The 8,518-nt window shown below is 37.0% G+C and overlaps 1 pseudogene; it reads right to left on the bottom strand.

The window, feature by feature from the left end:
- Positions 1-6,586: 6,586 nt before the first annotated feature.
- On the bottom strand, positions 6,587-7,348 carry LOC693294 (large ribosomal subunit protein uL2 pseudogene; annotated as a pseudogene).
- Between the last annotated feature and the right edge of the window lie 1,170 nt (positions 7,349-8,518).

Genomic DNA, 8,518 nt, shown 5'->3' with positions numbered 1-8,518 from the left:
TGGGCAGGTCGGGGTAGTAGTGATTGAATTTTTACATATTTATTTTTTCAGTGGTGGTTACATAACAGTGTACATTTGTCAAGAGTCGTAGTACTGTACAGCAAAAAAACAAAAACCAAAAACCAAAAACAAAAAACACATTTGTACATATTGGTAAGCCCAGGAGGAGCCTGTTGTGAATGATTAAAAGCTGAGAAAGAGTGGAGGACATTTGATGGTTTTACAGAAGATAAGAGAAATTACCTTTGGTGAGGAAAGACACTTTCTCAGAGACGACAATGACGATGTATTGGACACATTTGATATGCCAACTAGAGCCAATGGACTAAGCACACTTAGTGTATACTTCTCTACAGAGAGGTATCTCTAATCCTTCCAGCATCCTGTGGGGAAGTATTATTATTATCATTTTAATGAAACTGAGGATCAGAGAGATTAAATAACTTGCACAAGGTTGCTTAGCTGGTAAATAATGCAACTGGACACATTTGTCTATCAAGCCCTAGCTGCTGCTTCTGTACAATGAAGAAAGTAGAATCTGTGATGATAGAAATTTTCAGGCAGAAATGGAAGTTGAAGAAACTATAATCAGGAGACCTTATTATAGCAACATTATAAGATTATACCATCTGTATGTAGCCAGGGCATTAATGGAGTGACATGAGGTTGAAAGCTTGAGTAGAGTGGGAAAATTGAAGGAGGTTGTGATGATTTCTACATTTATTTCTAATTTTTGTCCTTGTACCTACCATAGGGATAAAGTACCATCCTATCTTCAGTTAGATTTAAGTTTAGGAGACAGAAATCTTGCTACAAGATACAAGAGACCTACAATAGTATTGATTCAGTGTAGATTATCATAAGAATGTGCAACTTGAGAGCTTCTTATTTTACAAAGACCAATTCTTATCTATTTTCCAAATCCCATTTATTTTTGTGTTATGTTTATAAAGAATATGTCTTTGAAATTGTAATGTATTCCTGATGGTGGGAGAAGAACTTTAAAATATATAAAGAAATGGTAATTTGCAGATGATTGTCATACTCATCTCTAATGGATGGATTAATTTTGATTTCTCACAAATTCTTTAGGAACTCAAAAAAGAAGTGGAAAACAAAAGGTAAGATCATAACTTCAAACCTTAAATCCATAACTTCAAACCTTAAATCCGTAACATTAATGAAATAGAGGCTGGGTTCAGAAAGACTTTTTCTATGAATGGCACTCCATTAAATTGTAAAATTTATGTCAATTTTCTTATATAAAGGTACATGCTTTAAGGGACCAGAACATACCACTCCAAAATGTGCCTCTTTGGCGTCAGGATTATTTTGAGAAACAGCAGCCACAAGAATAGGATTTATCCTTTTGTAAGAAACATTTACTTCTATAATGGAAATCTCCATTTGTAAGGGTGTCTCCCTCTCAGTTCCAGGAAGAGAAGGATGACTCTAAGTCACGAGAGACTGTTATCAATGGAGAAGGCATGGACTGAAATCTGTATAACAAAACTTACCATTGTTTGCTGTGCTTTTCCTGGTCACCTCCTCATAACCAGTCTCTGTTCTAACTAAAAATGGTATTTAAGCCTGATTTCAAAACTGTCTTTCTTATATTTACTCATTTCTCTGAGTATCTCCTATGTCTATATGAGGTATATGAGGTATACATGTCAATAAACTGTTTTCCTGTAATTAATCTGTCTTTCATGACTGAGGTCTGTCCTCATTAAGAACAATAAAGGGTAGAGAGAAAATTAATCTTTTTTCCTTCCAGTTCCACCCCAAAGTCCTACATGCTTTCATGGTGAATATGGTGATAACGTTAGCGTGGAAAGCACAAGGAAAGCTTTCATAAAACAAAATTGAATTGGTTCAAGCAGTGTTAAAATGGTGCAAGGGAGAAAAAAAAATGGTTCCTTCTATTCTTCTGAGTTCTTGGCTGGTCTCTGGATTAAATTGGCATAAAACAGATTAACAGGAAAAAGCAATTTTAATTATATATGTATGCACAGGGGTCCTACAGAAATATGAGACTTAAGGAAGTTTAGATAACTGAGACTTTTAAAACAGGGAAGTGGGGAGATAAATTATGGGAAGGTGAGGGGAGGGAGGAAATATAGGGTGAATGAAGATTGCCTGTTAGGCAGATAAAAATCTCTCAGCTGATGAGTAGCTCTCTTCCCGGTACAGATTTACTAATGAAAATTTTCTTTACTAATGAAAATTTCCTCTATAAACTAAATTTATTTTTACAAAACGTGAAATTTATACTTCAGTAAGTTGAGGGGCAAGTAAAGAGCTTTTCTTGTGTTAAAAGAAAAACCTTAAACAAATTAAATTTAACAGAGTTTAACTGAGCAAAGACATTGCAAATCGGAAAGCCTTTCAAGTCAAAGTAGGTTCAGAGAGACTCCAGTTCAGCCACATGGTGGAAGAAAATTTTTAGAGGGAAAAAGGAAAGCAAGGTACAGAAAGCAGAAGTAAGGTACAGAAATAGCCAAATTGGTTACAACTTGGTATTTGCCTTATTTGAATATGTTTTGAACAATTGACCCCTGTTGATTGGTCAAAACTTGATGATTGACACAGAAGTACATCACAATCTGTTTACACCTCCATTTAAGCTATAGTTACCTATGTACCCAGGTCTTTAGGCTGAACCTAAAATAGGTAAGCAGGCAGCTTTAGGCTAAACTTGATTTAACAACTGTGTTTGTTGGTCCTCAATTTCTTTTAGCTCAAAATAATACCCCAAAATGCTATATGTTGGCAAGACATGTTCTAAAACCTTTTAATGGAAAGGTATCTCACAAATCCTCTAGTTTAATTTCTTCATTTTACCTATGAGTAAAATGATCTGGCTTAAACAAATTTCTCTTAACTTGTGAGAATTTATTAACCAATTACAGTATTTCTTTTTTAAAAAATTGTGTTACATTTACATGGGTTCTTATTCCTTTCTTATATTGTGCCTACACGGTGATAGAAGTAAGGATATAAAAATTAAAAGACAAAATCACTCTGACTAGTAATGGATGAAGGTATTTTAAAATACTATTGTGATATTTTTGTTCACTTTTGAGATGGCATATTATACTGGAAAGAATGAGTTGGCAATCAGAAGATGGAATTTTAATCCTACTCACTCTTTTAAGGATTCAGCTTCTTCATTTTATGTCCCAGTTCTTCCAGAAAATAAAAATCCTACAGTTTTGAAATAATATTATTAATATAAAATTTTTAGAGGGATAACTGCAAGCAACTTTGTAAGTGGAATGATAAAAATCTTAAAAATTATGGAATCTCTGTCCTGCAACATCTTTATGAAGAAAACAAACAACTGTCAGTCTTGAATGGTATTGAAATATTTGAAGAGAAGGGTATAAACCTGAAAGTCTCTGGAGATTTCTTCAGATCTAAAGTCTAACAACTATATCCCCAACATAGTAGGCGAAATGTCACTTAACATGTGAGTACTCATCAGGGCCGAGTTTATTAATCATCTTTTCATGAAATTTTACTGCATTGCTATTGGTTCACACATGTGTCATAGCATCCTGCAGGTACTACCAAGTCATAAGTAGATGATCTTCTGAACTTTTATAAGAAAATAATTTAAGTAGAGCTGAATTGAGTATCACAAATTGAGTATTTACTATATTATAGCAGGTGTATTATTTAGAAGCAGTCATAAGATCATATTTAAAAGTTTCCAAACAAAGACCCTTGATAAAATGGAAAAAGAAACACCTTTAGACATATATATTTTTTTCTTTACACAGGAATGATAATGACAACAGCACTATTCCTTTACAGTCTCTCTGGAGTTATTCTTACCATGGCAGTTGCAGAAGAATGAAAGCTTCATGCTTTGGGAAGGCTGAATTTTTATGTCTGGAGCTCTTCTATTAGGTCGCACTGTTAAAGGCATAGTTCTTTCCTAAGGGAAACTTTTCCTGCTTCATAGCAGTCCCATGTATTCTGCCTGCGGCTGCTCTGCTGCCCTGCACTCCATGCATACCAACCTTATTAAAACAGGGTAAAAATGGTTCTTATGGAAAGTGTATCGTTGTTGCTCAACTGGTTATTATAAATTTTAAAAATATAGTTCTGATTTTCAGAAAAAAGAAAAAATACCATACAAGTTGTATCTGGACATCTCCAGAAATGAACAGACATAAAGCAGGTCTGCTAGAATTTGCACAGCATTTATGTTTGACTTCCTCTCTTATGGTGATATTTATTTCATGGCAAGGTACATATATAATGCCACGCTCCTTGGAGGACACAGAAGGAAAAATTCCAGGTACCAACTCCATTCTCTTTTACCTGCATACTCAACAATGTTAGAATCTTCCCATAGAAGAAAGACAGACTAAAAGTATGGCGATTCTGCACTCTTTTTAATTTTTAATTACTTATGTTTATTTCTCTTTTCCTGTTTAGTTGTTCAGGTTCCCAAAGTGTAAAATATTATCTTGTCCTTCTTCAGTCAATGCGAGTTTCCTCTAATGGGATGATAGCTCTTTTCCTTTATGACTCAATGATGTAATTCATCTGAGTTTTACCTTCCTTTTTCTGCTTAAAATCTGTGTACTTTATGAAAATCACTTTGTTTTTTGAAATATATAGTAAAGCCTTTTTTGTTGTTGTTGTTATTTGTAATGGTTTTTGTTTGTTTGTTTTGAGACAGTGTCTTGCTCTGTTGCCCAGGCTGGAGTTCAGTGGTGCAATCACAGCTCACTGCAGCCTCAGACTCCTGAGATTAAGGGATCCTCTTGCCTCAGCCTCCTTTGTAGCTGGGACTACAGGCATGCACTACCACACTCGGCTAATTTTTCTGATTTTTAGTAGAGATGGGGTCATGCTATGATGCCCAGGCTGGTCTCAAACTCCTGGCCTCAAGTGATCCTCCTGCCCTGACTTCCCAAAGTGCTGAAATTACAAGTGTGAGCGACTGGACCTAGTCAATAGTAAAGGCTTTCATTTATGAAGATGGTGGCTTGAATATTTCCCTCCAGTTCAAATCAATGACAAACTGTCTTTCCTGAGCCAAGCAGCTGTTGGACCAGCTCACAGGAGTCTAGAGGGTAGGAGCCAGGCGTTGGTTCTTCCAAGAACAGATGGAGAGAAAAGGAATACCTTTTCCCCTTCTGCTCTTAGGGATGCCTTCAGAGACCAGTAATGGAGAACTACAAGGTGCTGATAAAAATTCTGTGAATCCTGAAGGGAGCTTGCCCTGCAGAGATCAACAAATCTCCAGGAGGAAAATGAGTGTTCCTAGAAAAATATGCTTGTCTCCTTCTCCAGCAGAAATAGCCAAATGGGTGATAAAGGTCCTTTCTAATGCCAAGGCTTGGAGAATGCTAGCTTTTACACATAAGGAGATTATAAGCAAAAATAAGTTTCTGTGATTCTTGGATAACAATGTTTCATAGATGGCGCTAAATACTTCCTATTTTATCACCTCTGTAGGCAAATAATATGTAGTTGTACCACTTTTTTCTTTAACATTATTGAATGAATTCAGGTTTTGTCTGTCTAATCAACCCGCCACTGTTCATCCAAAGAGTTTAGTATCCATTGATGATCATTGCTTAGATCCATTATTTAATTAGGGGCTTTCTGGTTAAATATATTTTTTACATCTATACCATGAAAAAATATTCTGCACCTATTATAAATAATAGCTAATGCTTCCATGGCTCTTACTTTGAGTAAGATGTGGTTCTAAGCATTTTATACAGACTAATATATTGTGCTTAATAACAACCCAAGGAAATAGTTACAATAATTATGCCCATATTACAGATAAAAACTCAGAAACAAAATAATTTGTCCCAATCACTGCTACTAAGTGATAAGTTGGGATTCCAAAGAATGAATGAATTATACATATATATATATATAATGAATGAGAGAGATAAATATATAATGAATGAGCTATATATATATATCATATATATGTTGGAAAAAAGAAAGATGTGAAAGAGTTGCATGTAAGATGATTATGCTTTTGTAAAATAAACAATGGTAAATTGATAAATGTGCTTATGAGAAAGATAAACACCACATTATGAATTGGTTACACAGTGACGGAGGGAGATGTAATATTGGGAATGTATAGAGATAGAGTGGGGGACTAGAGGGAAAGAAGAGAGACAAGCAGATGTCCCACAAAAGACAGCACTTACAAAAATTCAAAGTAAAATAACATATACAATATGATTGATTTTTAATATAAAATTATGTATATGTATGTTTATATACACACACAACTACATATGTGTGTATAGATTTATGTTGATAGAGAAATGCACAAACATATGGCTACTAAATTGCTTATGTTTTTGATCTCAGGTTGGTGGGATTTTAGGTGATATATAATCCTTTCTTCACCTTTTTATGTACCACTTAACTATTTTACAATAATCTTATATTTATATAACAAAAAACTCATAATACATCTCTTTCAATTGTGGAAGCACACTTAAGAGAGTTAGGAATGAATATTATCTTTTATTTTTATTTATTTATTTATTTTTTGGTGGCAGAAGGACAAACTTTATTGAGCCCCTCATCACTAGTTCTCTTTCTCCTGCACAGTCTCAGCTCCCCGGAGACGTCCAGTCTGGCGGGCAGCAATGCGACCCACTTTATGGCCAGCAGGGGCATCTCTGCAGATGGTGGAGGGCTTGCCGATGTGCTGGCGTTTGCCACCTCTGAAACGATGCTCCACAAGGTTCATGGCCACACCCCGTACTCGTGGCCAGCGGTTTCTCTTTGCCTTATATTTGTGGTGGGCCCGGCCAGCCTTCAAGATGGCTTATGTCAATTCGGCCACCTGTGGCCACTACACCACCCGCAGCTCTGTTGGCTGAGGAGATAACCTTCTTGGAGCCAGAGGGCAGCTTCATGGGTCTTCTGGGTCTCAGGGTTGTGGAAGATAATGGAGGCATCGTTCCCTGATGCCCGGGCCAGCTTGCCACAGTCTTCAGGCTTGGCCTTCAAGCAGCACACGGTCGTACCCTCAGGCATGGTGTCTACACTGCCAATGTTGAGCTGGACCTTCTTGCCGCAATACACACACTGACCCATGTGAATACCCTCAGCGGCAATGAACAGCTCCTTCCACTTCTTAAACCGGTACGAATCCCGGAAGACCACCTTGGCGAGGGGCGCACCGCAGCCCGGGTAGTGGTAGTGGATAGCGTCCTTCACTGTGCTCTTGTAGCAGCTGGGGGAAGTCCATGGCGTGCAGGCGCGCGATGCCCTGGCGGTGCTTCACCTGGGCGGGGAACGCAGACCCGGCACCCTTCCACTGTCCTCAGATCATGCGGCCCATGGCGACGCGTCCCGCTCACAAGCCCGGCCGAAAGACCTAATATGAGTTTTTTTGTTTTTGTTTTTGTTTTTTGACGGAGTCTCGCTCTGTCGCCCAGGCTGGAGTGCAGTGGCACCATCCTGGCTCACTGCAAGCTCTGCCTCCCGGGTTCAAGCAGTTCTCTGCCTCAGCCTCCTGAGTAGCTGGGACTACAGGTGCACGCCACCACCCCCAGCTAAATTTTTTGTGTTTTTAGTAGAGATGGGGTTTTACCATCTTGGCCAGGCTGATCTTGAACTTCTGACATTGTGATACGCCTGCCTCGGCCTCCCAAAGTGCTGGGATTACAGGCGTGAGCCACCACGCCCCGTCGAATATGACCTTTTCAAACTACTAATATATCAGTTATATAAAACAATTTTACTATTTAAACTACAAGTATAGTTCAAACCCCTCAAAGTTTACGGTTATTAAATACTGAAGGTAATAGCACAGAATTTGAACCAGTAGTAAAACTTCACCAATTAATAGTATTTGTCAAGATCTATCTAAATCCCTGAAAGCACCGAATTATAGAATGTGAAGAAATGACATTTTGTTAGCTCCAAGCTATTTAACAAAAGAGAGAAAGCATCAGTTCAAGAAGAACAATTGCATTTATTCACTGTTCTGTAGTTCATTATAAGAGAATAAGACTTTGTGCTATTGCATCTCAAAATGAAGACTTCTGTGCCTTCCCTAAGACCTTACCAGTTGAACAAAGTTTGTGGTAGATTCTTATGTTAACTAAGTTTGAGTCACTGTTTTTTGCATTTTTTCAGATTGTGTAGTACATCTAAATAATTTAATTATCACAGACATAGCAATCCAACATAGAAAGATAAATGACTTGTTTGCACCATTGTTCAAAAAAACTTGTACTATTTTATATTTTTAATAAAATTTTTAGCTTCATTAGTACAAAAGTCTAAACATCCATAGATATGAATGTTTCTGGGACTGAAGAAGTTTCTTCAAATATCAAGTGCATACATAATACTGAGTACCATTTAAGCATGTTGAATTAATTATCTCTTACAATATACATGATACAACTTTAAGGTAGTTATCTTTGCCATTTAACAGATAAGTAGGTGGACATGTATAGAGGTTACGTAACAATGCTAGAAAGTGATTTACACAGTGTGCATT

This window comes from Macaca mulatta, chromosome 2, assembly GCF_049350105.2.
Source record: "Macaca mulatta isolate MMU2019108-1 chromosome 2, T2T-MMU8v2.0, whole genome shotgun sequence".
NCBI classification, from domain to species: domain Eukaryota; kingdom Metazoa; phylum Chordata; class Mammalia; order Primates; family Cercopithecidae; genus Macaca; species Macaca mulatta.
Note: the sequence above shows the minus strand (reverse complement) of the source record. Positions and strands in the feature narration are given on the sequence as shown.